Source organism: Ambystoma mexicanum, chromosome 2p, assembly GCF_040938575.1.
Source record: "Ambystoma mexicanum isolate Mex_15411 chromosome 2p, UKY_AmexF1_1, whole genome shotgun sequence".
NCBI classification, from domain to species: domain Eukaryota; kingdom Metazoa; phylum Chordata; class Amphibia; order Caudata; family Ambystomatidae; genus Ambystoma; species Ambystoma mexicanum.
This window is the reverse complement of record NC_090923.1, coordinates 254,939,430-254,952,546: the sequence shown is the minus strand read 5'-3', so window position 1 is coordinate 254,952,546 and position 13,117 is coordinate 254,939,430.

The window sequence follows — 13,117 nt, the reverse complement described above, 5'->3', positions numbered from 1 at the left end:
GGTGGCGGTGGTGGGAGACATGAGTGGGGCCTGGTGGAGGCTGCCCCTGCACTGCTGGGGGGTGGGGGTGATGGGAGACATGAGTGGGGGCCTGGTGGAGGGTGCCCCTGGATGCTGGGGTGTGGGGGCGCAGGGGGACATGAGTGGTGGCCTGGTGGAGGTTGCCCCTGGATGCTGGGGTGTGGGGGTGATGGGAAACATGAGTGCGGGCCTGGTGGAGGATGCCCCTGGATGCTGGGGGTTGGGGGGTTGTGGGAGACATGAGTGGGGGCCTGGTGGAGGCTGCCCCTGGATGCTGTGGGGTTAGGGTGCAGGGGGACATGTGTGGGGGCCTGGTGGAGGGTGCCCCTGGATTCTGGGGGGTGGGGGTGCAGGGGGACATGAGTGGGGGCCTGGTGGAGGGTGCCCCTGGATGCTGGAGGGTGGGGGTGCAGGGGGACATGAGTGGGGGCCTGGTGGATGGTGCCCCTAGATTCTGGGGGGTGGGGGTGCAGGGGGACATGAGTGGGGGCCTGGTGGACGGTGCCCTACACTGCTAGGGCGTGGGGGCGATGGGAGACATGAGTGGGGGCCTGGTGGAGGCTGCCCCTGCACTGCTGGGGGTGTGGGTGATGGGATACATGAGTGGGGGCCTGGAGGAGGCTGCCCCTGCACTGCTGGAGTGTGGGGGTGGTGGGAGACATGTGTGGGGGCCTGGTGGAGGGTGCCCTGCACTGCTGGGGGGGTGGGGGTGGTGGGAGACATGTGTGGGGGCCTGGTGGATGGTGCCCTGCACTGCTGGGGGGTGGGGGTGCAGGGGGACATGAGTGGGGTCTGGTAGAGGCTGCCCCTGCACTGCTGGGGGTGTGGGTGATGGGATACATGAGTGGGGGCCTGGTGGAGGCTGCCCCTGCACTGCTGGAGGGTGGGAGTGGTGGGAGACATGTGTGGGGGCCTGGTGGAGGGTGGCCTGCACTGCTGGGGGGTGGGGGTGGTGGGAGACATGTGTGGGGGCCTGGTGGAGGGTGCCCTGCACTGCTGGGGGGTGGGGGTGCAGGGGAACATGAGTGGGGGCCTGGTGGAGGGTGCCCTGCACTGCTGGGGGGTGGGGGTGATGGGAGACATGAGTGGGGGCCTGGTGGAGGCTGCCCCTGCACTGCTGGGGGTGGGGGTGATGGGAGACATGAGTGGGGGCCTGGTGGAGGCTGCCCCTGCACTGCTGGGGGGTGGGGGTGGTGGGAGACATGTGTGGGGGCCTGGTGGAGGGTGCCCTGCACTGCTGGGCGGTGGGGGGGTGGGAGACATGAGTGGGGACCTGGTGGAGGCTGCCCCTGCACTGCTGGGAGGTGGGGGTGGAGGGAGACATGTGCATAGCTCTCAACCATTTTCCTCGCAAAGTCGGGTGAAATACCCGATTTTGTTTTTGGCGGGTGAGACGCCCATTGGAATGAATGGGAGTGCAGGAGGCTTGGCGGGTGAGTCAGCCCTTTGCAAGGCGGGTGACACCCGCCAAAAGCGGGTGAGTTGAGAGCTATGCATGTGTGGGGGCCTGGTGGAGGGTGCCCTGCACTGCTGGGGGGTGGGGGGGGGTGGGAGACATGAGTGGGGGCCTGGTGGAGGCTGCCCCTGCACTGCTGGGGTGTGGGGTGATGGGAGACATGAGCGGGGGCCTGGTGGAGGGTGCCCCTGTATGCTGGGGGGTGGGGGTGGTGGGAGACATATGTGGGGACCTGGTGGAGGGTGCCCTGCACTGCTGGGGGGTGGTAGGAGACATGTGTTGGACATGCATGGGGGCCTGGTGGTGAGTGGCCCTGGATGCTGGGGGGTGAGGGTGCAGGGGGACATGAGTGGGGGCCTAGTGGACGGTGCCCTGCACTGCTGGGGGGTGGGGTGATGGGAGTCATGACTGGGGGCCTGGTGGAGGGTGCCCCTGGATGCTGGGGGGTGAGGGTGGTGGGAGACATGAGTGGGGGCCTTCTGGAGGATGCCCCTGCACTGCGATGGGTGGAGGTAATGGGAGACATGAGTGGGGGCATGGTGGAGGGTGCCCCTGGATGCTGGGGCCTGGGGGTGCAGGGGGACATGAGTGGGGGCCTGGTGGAGGGTGCCCTGCACTGCTGGGGGGTGGGGGTGCAGGGGGACATGAGTGGGGGCCTGGTGGAGGGTGCCCTGCACTGCTGGGGTTGGGGGTGATGGGAGACATGAGTGGGGGCCTGGTGGAGGCTGCCCCTGCACTGCTGGGGGTGGGGGTGATGGGAGACATGAGTGGGGGCCTGGTGGAGGCTGCCCCTGCACTGCTGGGGGGTGGGGGCGATGGTAGACATGAGTGGGGGCCTGGTGGAGGGTGCCCCTGGATGCTGGAGGGTGGGTGTGGTGGGAGACATGAGTGGGGGCCTGGTGGAGGCTTCCCCTGCCCTGCTGGGGGGTGTGGTGATGGGAGACATGAGTGGGGGCCTTGTGGAGGGTGCCCCTGGATGCTGGGGGGTGGGGGTGGTGGTAGTAATGAGTATGGGCCTGGTGGAGGCTGCCCCTTGATGCTGTGGGGTGGGGGGGCAGCGGGACAGGTGTGGAGGCCTGGTGGAGGGTGCCCCTGGATGCTGGGGGTGGAGGTGCAGAGGGACATGAGTCGGGGCCTGGTGGATGGTGCCCCTGGATGCTGGCGGGTGGCGGTGGTGGGAGACATGAGTGGGGCCTGGTGGAGGCTGCCCCTGCACTGCTGGGGGGTGGGGGTGATGGGAGACATGAGTGGGGGCCTGGTGGAGGGTGCCCCTGGATGCTGGGGTGTGGGGGCGCAGGGGGACATGAGTGGTGGCCTGGTGGAGGTTGCCCCTGGATGCTGGGGTGTGGGGGTGATGGGAAACATGAGTGCGGGCCTGGTGGAGGATGCCCCTGGATGCTGGGGGTTGGGGGGTTGTGGGAGACATGAGTGGGGGCCTGGTGGAGGCTGCCCCTGGATGCTGTGGGGTTAGGGTGCAGGGGGACATGTGTGGGGGCCTGGTGGAGGGTGCCCCTGGATTCTGGGGGGTGGGGGTGCAGGGGGACATGAGTGGGGGCCTGGTGGAGGGTGCCCCTGGATGCTGGAGGGTGGGGGTGCAGGGGGACATGAGTGGGGGCCTGGTGGATGGTGCCCCTAGATTCTGGGGGGTGGGGGTGCAGGGGGACATGAGTGGGGGCCTGGTGGACGGTGCCCTACACTGCTAGGGCGTGGGGGCGATGGGAGACATGAGTGGGGGCCTGGTGGAGGCTGCCCCTGCACTGCTGGGGGTGTGGGTGATGGGATACATGAGTGGGGGCCTGGAGGAGGCTGCCCCTGCACTGCTGGAGTGTGGGGGTGGTGGGAGACATGTGTGGGGGCCTGGTGGAGGGTGCCCTGCACTGCTGGGGGGGTGGGGGTGGTGGGAGACATGTGTGGGGGCCTGGTGGATGGTGCCCTGCACTGCTGGGGGGTGGGGGTGCAGGGGGACATGAGTGGGGGCCTGGTGGATGGTGCCCCTAGATTCTGGGGGGTGGGGGTGCAGGGGGACATGAGTGGGGGCCTGGTGGACGGTGCCCTACACTGCTAGGGCGTGGGGGCGATGGGAGACATGAGTGGGGGCCTGGTGGAGGCTGCCCCTGCACTGCTGGGGGTGTGGGTGATGGGATACATGAGTGGGGGCCTGGTGGAGGGTGCCCTGCACTGCTGGGGGTGGGGGTGATGGGAGACATGAGTGGGGGCCTGGTGGAGGCTGCCCCTGCACTGCTGGGGGTGGGGGTGATGGGAGACATGAGTGGGGGCCTGGTGGAGGCTGCCCCTGCACTGCTGGGGGGTGGGGGTGGTGGGAGACATGTGTGGGGGCCTGGTGGAGGGTGCCCTGCACTGCTGGGCGGTGGGGGGGTGGGAGACATGAGTGGGGGCCTGGTGGAGGCTGCCCCTGCACTGCTGGGGTGTGGGGGTGATGGGAGACATGAGTGGGGGCCTGATGGAGGGTGCCCCTGTATGCTGGTGGGTGGGGGTGGTGGGAGACATATGTGGGGACCTGGTGGAGGGTGCCCTGCACTGCTGGGGAGTGGGGGTGGTGGGAGACATGAGTTGGACATGAATGGGGGCCTGGTGGTGAGTGCCCCTGGATGCTGGGGGGTGGGGGTGCAGGGGGACATGAGTGGGGGCCTGGTGGAGAGTGCCCTGCACTGCTGGGGGGTGGGGGTGATGGGACTCATGAGTGGGGGCCTGTTGGAGGGAGCCCCTGGATGCTGAGGGATGGGGTGCAGGGGGACATGAGTGGGGGCCTGGTGGAGGGTGCCCCTGGATCCTGGGGGGGGAGGGTGGTGGGAGACATGAGTGGGGGCTTTCTGGAGGCTGCCCCTGCACTGCGGGGGGATGGGGGTAATGGGAGACATGAGTTGGGGCCTGGTGGAGGGTGCCCCTGGATGCTGGGGCGTGGGGGTGCAGGGGGACATGAGTGGGGGCCTGGTGGAGGGTGCCCTGCACTGCTGGGGGGTGGGGGTGCAGGGGGACATGAGTGGGGGCCTGGTGGAGGGTGCCCTGCACTGCTGGGGGTTGGGGGTGATGGGAGACATGAGTGGGGGCCTGGTGGAGGATACCCCTGCACTGCTGGGGGTGGGGGTGATGGGAGACATGAGTGGGGTTCCTGGTGGAGGCTGCCCCTGCACTGCTGGGGGGTGGGGCGATGGTAGACATGCATGGGGGCCTGGTGGAGGCTGCCCCTGGATGCTTTGGGGTTTGGGTGTAGAGGGACATGTGTGGGGGCCTGGTGGAGGGTGCCCTGCACTGCTGGGGGTGGGGGTGATGGGATACATGAGTGGGGGCCTGGTGGAGGGTGCCCCTGGATGCTGGGGGGTGGGACTGCAGGGGGACATGAGTGGGGGCCTGGTGGAGGGTGCCCTGCACTGCTGGGGGTGGGGGTGATGGGAGACATGATTGGGGGCCTGGTGGAGGGTGCCCCTGGATGCTGGGGGGTAGGGCTGCAGGGGGACATGAGTGGGGGCCTGGCGGAGGGTGCCCCTGGATGCTGGGGGTTGGGGGTGGTAGGAGACATGAGTGGGGGCCTGGTCGAGGCTGCCCCTGCACTGCTGGGGGTGACGGGAGACATGAGTGGGGGCCTGGTGGAGGGTGCCCCTGGATTCTGGGGGGTGGGGGTTGTGGGAGACATGAGTGGGGGCCTGGTTGAGGCTGCCCCTGGATGCTTTGGGGTGACGGTGTAGGGGGACATGTGTGGGGGCCTGATGGAGGGTGCCCCTGGATGCTGGGGGGTGGGGAGGCAAGGGGGCATGAGTGGGGGCCTGGTGGAGGGTGCCCCTGGATGCTGGGGGGAGGGGTGGTGGGAGACATGAGTGGGGGCCTGGTGGAGGCTGCCCCTGCACTGCTGGGTGGTGGGTGTGATGGGAGACATGAGTGGGGGCCTGGTGGAGGCTGCCCCTGGATGCTTTGGGGTGAGGGTGTATGGGGACATGTGTGGGGGCCTGATGGAGGGTGCCCCTGGATGCTGGGGGGTGGGGGTGCAGGGGGACATGAGTGGTGGCCTGGTGGAGGGTGCCCCTGGATTCGTGGGGGCGGGGGTGATGGGAAACATGAGTGGGGGCCTGGTGGAGGGTGCCCCTGGATGCTGGGGGGTGGGGGTTGTGGGAGACATGAGTGGGGGCCTGGTGGAGGGTGCCCCTGGATGCTGGGGGAGGGGGGGCTGTGGGAGACATGAGTGGGGGCCTGGTGGAGGCTTCCCCTGCACTGCTGGGGTTGGGGGTGATGGGAGACATGAGTGAGGGCCTGGTGGAGGGTGCCCCTGGATGCTGGGGGGTGGGGGTGGTGGGAGACATGAGTGGGGGCCTGGTGGAGGCTGCCCCTGGATGCTTTGGGGTGAGGGTGTAGGGGGACATGTGTGGGGTCCTGATGGAGGGTGCCCCTGGATGCTGGGGGGTGGGGGTGCAGGGGGACATGAGTGGGGGCCTGGTTGAGGGTGCCCCTGGATGCTGGGGGGAGGGGGTGGTGGGAGACATGAGTGGGGGCCTGGTGGAGGCTGCCCTGCACTGCTGGGGGGTGGGTGTGATGGGAGACATGAGTGGGGGCCTAGTGGAGGCTGCCCCTGGATGCTTTGGGGTGAGGGTGAAGGGGGACATGTGTGGGGGCCTGATGGAGGGTGCCCTTGGATGCTGGGGGGTGGGGGTGCAGGGGGACATGAGTGGTGGCCTGGTGGAGGGTGACCCTGGATGCTGGGGGGCGGGGGTGATGGGAAACATGAGTGGGGGCCTGGTGGAGGGTGCCCCTGGATGCTGGGGGAGGGGGGCTGTGGGAGACATGAGTGGGGGCCTGGTGGAGGCTTCCCCTGCACTGCTGGGGTTGGGGGTGATGGGAGACATGAGTGAGGGCCTGGTGGAGGGTGCCCCTGGATGCTGGGGGGTGGGGGTGGCAGGAGACATGAGTGGGGGCCTGGTGGAGGCTGCCCCTGGATGCTTTGGGGTGAGGGTGTAGGGGGACATGTGTGGGGTCCTGATGGAGGGTGCCCCTGGATGCTGGGGGTGGGGGTGCAGGGGGACATGAGTGGGGGCCTGGTTGAGGGTGCCCCTGGATGCTGGGGGGAGGGGGTGGTGGGAGACATGAGTGGGGGCCTGGTGGAGGCTGCCCTGCACTGCTGGGGGGTGGGTGTGATGGGAGACATGAGTGGGGGCCTAGTGGAGGCTGCCCCTGGATGCTTTGGGGTGAGGGTGAAGGGGGGACATGTTGGGGGCCTGATGGAGGGTGCCCTTGGATGCTGGGGGTGGGGGTGCAGGGGGACATGAGTGGTGGCCTGGTGGAGGGTGACCCTGGATGCTGGGGGGCGGGGGTGATGGGAAACATGAGTGGGGGCCTGGTGGAGGGTGCCCCTGGATGCTGGGGGGTGGGGGTTGTGGGAGACATTAGTGGGGGCCTGGTGGAGGGTGCCCTGGATGCTGGGGGGATGGGGGGGCTGTGGGAGACATGAGTGGGGGCCTGGTGGAGGCTGCCCCTGCACTGCTGGGGGTGGGGGTGATGGGAGACATGAGTGAGGGCCTGGTGGAGGGTGCCCCCGGATGCTGGGGGGTGGGGGTTGTGGGAGACATGAGTGGGGGCCTGGTGGAGGCTGCCCCTGCACTGCTGGGTGGTGGGTGTGATGGGAGACATGAGTGGGGGCCTGGTGGAGGCTGCCCCTGGATGCTTTGGGGTGAGGGTGTAGGGGGACATGGTGTGGGGGCCTGATGGAGGGTGCCCCTGGATGCTGGGGGGTGGGGGTGCAGGGGGACATGAGTGGTGCCTGGTGGAGGGTGCCCCTGGATTCTGGGGGGCGGGGGTGATGGGAAACATGAGTGGGGGCCTGGTGGAGGGTGCCCTGGATGCTGGGGTGTGGGGGTTGTGGGAGACATGAGTGGGGGCCTGGTGGAGGGTGCCCCTGGATGCTGGGGGAGGGGGGCTGTGGGAGACATGAGTGGGGGCCTGGTGGAGCTGCCCCTGTACTGCTGGGGGTGGGGGTGATGGGAGACATGAGTGAGGGCCTGGGGAGGCTGCCCCTGGATGCTGTGGGGTGGGGTTGCAGGGGGACATGTGTGGTGGCCTGGTGGAGGGGGCCCCTGGATGCTGGGGGGTGGGGGTGCAGGGGGGACATGAGTGGGGGCCTGGTGGAGGGTGCCCCTGGATGCTTGGGGGTGGGGTGGTGGGAAACATGAGTGGGGGCCTGGTGGAGGGTGCCCCTGGATGCTGGGGGTTGGGGTGGTGGGAGACATGAGTGGGGGCCTGGTGGAGGCTGCCCCTGCACTGCTGGGGGTGGGGGTGATGGGAGACATGAGTGGGGGCCTGGTGGAGGGTGCCCCTGGATGCTGGGGGGTGGGGGTGCAGGGGAACATGAGTGGGGGCCTGGTGGAGGGTGCCCTTGGATGCTGGGGGGTGGGGGTGCAGGGGGACATGAGTGGGGGCCTGGTGCAGGGTGCCCTGCACTGCTGGAGGGTGGGGGCGATGGGAGACATGAGTGGGGGCCTGGTGGAGGCTGCCCCTGCACTGCTGGGGGTGTGGGTGATGGGATACATGAGTGGGGGCCTGGTGGAGGCTGCCCCTGCACTGCTGGGGGGTGGGGGTGGTGGGAGTCATGTGTGGGGGCCTGGTGGAGGGTGCCCTGCACTGCTTGGGGGTGGGGGTGGTGGGAGACATGTGTGGGGGCCCTGGTGGAGGGTGCCCTGCACTGCTGGGGAGTGGGGGTGCAGGGGGACATGAGTGGGGGCTGGTGGGGGGTGCCCTGCACTGCTGGGGGTGGGGGTGATGGGAGACATGAGTGGGGGCCTGGTGGAGGCTGCCCCTGCACTGCTGGGGGTGGGGGTGATGGGAGACATGAGTTGGGGCCTGGAGGAGGCTGCCCCTGCACTGCTGGGGGGTGGGGGTGGTGGGAGACATGTGTGGGGGGCCTGGTGGAGGGTGCCCTGCACTGCTGGGTGGTGGGGGGGTGGGGGACATGATTGGGGGCCTGGTGGAGGCTGCCCCTGCACTGCTGGAGGGAGGGGGTTGAGGGAGACATGTGTGGGGGCCTAGTGGAGGGTGCGCTGCACTGCTGGGGGGTGGGGGGTGGGGAGACTTGAGTGAGGGACTGGTGGAGGCTGCCCCTGCACTGCTGGAGGTGTTGGTGATGGGATACATGAGTGGGGGCCTGGTGGAGGCTGCCCCTGCACTGCTGGGGGTGGGGGTGGTGGGAGTCATGTGTGGGGGCCTGGTGGAGGGTGACCTGCACTGCTGGGGGGTGGGGGTGGTGGGAGACATGTGTGGGGGACTGATGGACACTGCCCCTGCACTGCTGGGGGGTGGGGGTGGTGGGGAGACATGTGTGGGGGCCTGGTGGAGGGTGCCCTGCACTGCTGGGCGGTTGGGGGTGGGAGACATGAGTGGGGACCTGGTGGAGGCTGCCCCTGCACTGCTGGGGGGTGGGTGGAGGGAGACATGTGTGGGGGCCTGGTGGAGAGTGCCCTGCACTGCTGGGGGGTGGGGGTGGTGGGAGACATGAGTGGGGGCCTGGTGGAGGCTGCCCCTGCACTGCTGGGGTGTGGGGGTGATGGGAGACATGAGTGGGGGCCTGGTGGAGGGTGCCCTTGTATGCTGGGGGGTGAGGGTGGTGGGAGACATATGTGGGGACCTGGTGGAGGGTGCCCCTGGATGCTGGAGGGTGGGGGTGGTGGGAGACATGAGTGGGGGCCTGGTGGAGGCTGCCCCTGCCCTGCTGGGGGGTGGGGGTTATGGGAGACATGATTGGGGGCCTGGTGGAGGGTGTCCCTGGATGCTGGGGGTGGGGGTGGTGGGAGAAATGAGTGGGGGCCTGGTGGAGGCTGCCCCTGGATGCTGTGGGGTGGGGGGTCAGGGGACATGTGTGGAGGCCTGGTGGAGGGTGCCCCTGGATGCTGGGGGGTGGAGGTACAGAGGGACATGAGTGTGGGCCTGGTGGAGGGTGTGCCTGGATGCTGGGGGGTGGCAGTGGTGGGAGACATGAGTGGGGGCCTAGTGGAGGCTGCCCCGGCACTGCTGGGGGGTGGGGGTGATGGGAGACATGAGTGGGGGCCTTGTGGAGGGTGCCCCTGGATGCTGGGCGGTGGGTGTGCAGGGGGACATGAGTGGGGGCCTGGAGGAGGGTGCCCCTGGATGCTGGGGGGTGGGGTGGAGGGAAACATGAGTGGGGGCCTGGTGGAGGGTGCCCCTGGATGCTGGGGGTGGGGGTGGGGTGGAGACATGAGTGGGGGCCTGGTGGAGGCTGCCCCTGGATGCTGTGGGGTGGGGGTGCAGGGGGACATCTGTGGGGGCATGGTGGAGGGTGCCCCTGGATGCTGGGGGCGCAGGGAGACATGAGTGGGGTCCTGGTGGAGGTTGCCCCTGGATGCTGGGGGGTGGGGGGTGGTGGGAGACATGAGTGGGGGCCTGGTGGAGGCTGCCGCTGCACTGCTGGGGGTGATGGGAGACATGAGTGGGGGCCTGGTGGTGGGTGCCCCTGGATGCTGGGTGGTGGGTGTGCAGGGGGGCATGAGTGGGTGCCTGGTGGAGGGTGCCCCTGGATGCTGGGGGGTGGGGCTGCAGGGGGACCTGAGTGGGGGCCTGGTGGAGGGTGCCTTGCACTGCTGGGGTTGGGGGTGATGGGAGACATGAGTGGGGGCCTGGTGGAGGGTGCCCCTGGATGCTGGGGGTGGTGGTGGGAGACATGAGTTGGACATGAGTGGGGGCCTGGTGGAGGGTGCCCCTGGATGCTGGGGGGTGGGGGTGGTGGGAGACATGAGTTGGAAATGAGTGGGGGCCTGCTGGAGGCTGCCCCTGGATGCTGGGGGGTGGGGGTGCAGGGGGACATGAGTGGGAGCCTGGGTGGAGTGTGCCCTGCACTGCTGGGGGTGGGGGTGATGGGAAACATGAGTGGGGGCCTGGTGGAGGGTGCCCCTGGATGCTGGGTGGTGGGGGTGGTAGGAGACATGAGTTGGGGCCTGGTGGATGCTGCCCCTGCACTGCTGGGGGGTGGGGGTGATGGGAGACATGAGTGGGGGCCTGGTGGAGGCTGCCCCTGCACTGCTGGGGGGTGGGTGTGATGGGACACATGAGTGGGGGCCTGGTGGAGGCTGCCCCTGGATGCTTTGGGGTGAAGGTGTAGGGGGACATGTGTGGGGGCCTGATGGAGGGTGCCCCTGGATGCTGGGGTGTGGGGGTGCAGGGGGACATGAGTGGTGGCCTGGTGGAGGGTACCCCTGGATGCTGGGGGTTGGGGGTTGTGGGAGACATGAGTGGGGGCCTGGGTGGAGGCTGCCCCTGGATTCTGGGGGGTGGGGGTGCAGGGGGACATGAGTGGGGGCCTGGTGGAGGGTGCCCCTGGATGCTGGGGGGTGGGGGTGGTGGGAGACATGAGTGGGAGCCTGGTGGAGCTGCCCCTGCACTGCTGGGGGTGGGGGTGATGGGAGACATGAGTGGGGGCCTGGTGGAGGGTGCCCCTGGATGCTGGGTGGTGGGGGTGCAGGGGGACATGAGTGGGGGCCTGGTGGACGGTGCCCCTGGATTCTGGGGGGTGGGAGTGCAGGGGGACATGAGTGGGGGCCTGGTGGAGGGTGCCCTGAACTGCTGGGGCGTGGGGGCGATGGGAGACATGAGTGGGGTCTGGTAGAGGCTGCCCCTGCACTGCTGGGGGTATGGGTGATGGGATACATGAGTGGGGGCCTGGTGGAGGCTGCCCTGCACTGCTGGAGGGTGGGGGTGGTGGGAGACATGTGTGGGGGCCTGGTGGAGGGTGCCCTGCACTGCTGGGGGGTGGGGGTGGTGGGAGACATGTGTGGGGGCCTGGTGGAGGGTGCCCTGCACTGCTGGGGGGTGGGGGTGCAGGGGGACATGAGTGGGGGCCTGGTGGAGGGTGCCCTGCACTGCTGGGGGGTGGGGGTGATGGGAGACATGAGAGCTGGCCTGGTGGAGGCTGCCCCTGCACTGCTGGGGGTGGGGGTGATGGGAGACATGAGTGGGGGCCTGGTGGAGGCTGCCCCTGCACTGCTGGGGGGTGGGGTGGTGGGAGACATGTTTGGGGCCTGGTGGAGGGTGCCCTGCACTGCTGGGCGGTTGGGGGGTGGGAGACATGAGTGGGGTCCTGGTGGAGGCTGCCCCTGCACTGCTGGGAGGTGGGGGTGGAGGGAGACATGTGCATAGCTCTCAACCATTTTCCTCGCAAAGGCGGGTGAAATCACCCGATTTTGTTTTTGGCGGGTGAGACGCCCATTGGAATGAATGGGAGTGCAGGAGGCTTGGCGGGTGAGTCAGCCCTTTGCAAGGCGGGTGACACCCGCCAAAATCGGGTGAGTTGAGAGCTATGCATGTGTGGGGGCCTGGTGTAGGGTGCCCTGCACTGCTGGGGGGTGGGGGTGGTGGGAGACATGAGTGGAGGCCTGGTGGAGGCTGCCCCTGCACTGCTGGGGTGTGGGGGTGATGGGAGACATGAGCGGGGGCCTGGTGGAGGGTGCCCCTGTATGCTGGGGGTGGGGGTGGTGGGAGACATATGTGGGGACCTGGTGGAGGGTGCCCTGCACTGCTGGGGGGTGGTGGGAGACATGGGTTGGACATGCATGGGGGCCTGGTGGTGAGTGACCCTGGATGCTAGGGGGTGGGGGTGCAGGGGGACATGAGTGGGGGCCTAGTGGAGGGTGCCCTGCACTGCTGGGGGTGGGGGTGATGGGAGTCATGACTGGGGGCCTGGTGGAGGGTGCCCCTGGATGCTGAGGGGTGGGGGTGCAGGGGGACATGAGTGGGGCCTGGTGGAGGGTGCCCTGGATGCTGGGGGGTGAGGGTGGTGGGAGACATGAGTGGGGGCCTTCTGGAGGTGCTGCCCTGCACTGCGGTGGGTGGGGGTAATGGGAGACATGAGTGGGGGCATGGTGGAGGGTGCCCCTGGATGCTGGGGCCTGGGTGTGCAGGGGGACATGAGTGGGGGCCTGGTGGAGGGTGCCCTGCACTGCTGGGGGGTGGGGGTGCAGGGGGACATGAGTGGGGGCCTGGTGGAGGGTGCCCTGCACTGCTGGGGTTGGGGGTGATGGGAGACATGAGTGGGGGCCTGTTGGAGGCTGCCCCTGCACTGCTGGGGGTGGGGGTGATGGGATACATGAGTGGGGGCCTGGTGGAGGCTGCCCCTGCACTTCTGGGGGGTGGGGGCGATGGTAGACATGAGTGGGGGCCTGGTGGAGGGTGCCCCTGGATGCTGGAGGGTGGGTGTGGTGGGAGACATGAGTGGGGGCCTGGTAGAGGCTTCCCCTGCCCTGCTGGGGGGTGGGGTGATGGGAGACATGAGTGGGGGCCTTGTGGAGGGTGCCCCTGGATGCTGGGGGGTGGGGGTGGTGGTAGTAATGAGTATGGGCCTGGTGGAGGCTGCCCCTTGATGCTGTGGGGTGGGGGGGCAGCGGGACATGTGTGGAGGCCTGGTGGAGGGTGCCCCTGGATGCTGGGGGGTGGAGGTGCAGAGGGACATGAGTCGGGGCCTGGTGGATGGTGCCCCTGGATGCTTGCGGGTGGCGGTGCTGGGAGACATGAGTGGGGCCTGGTGGAGGCTGCCCCTGCACTGCTGGGGGGTGGGGGTGATGGGAGACATGAGTGGGGGCCTGGTGGAGGGTGCCCCTGGATGCTGGGGTGTGGGGGCGCAGGGGGACATGAGTGGTG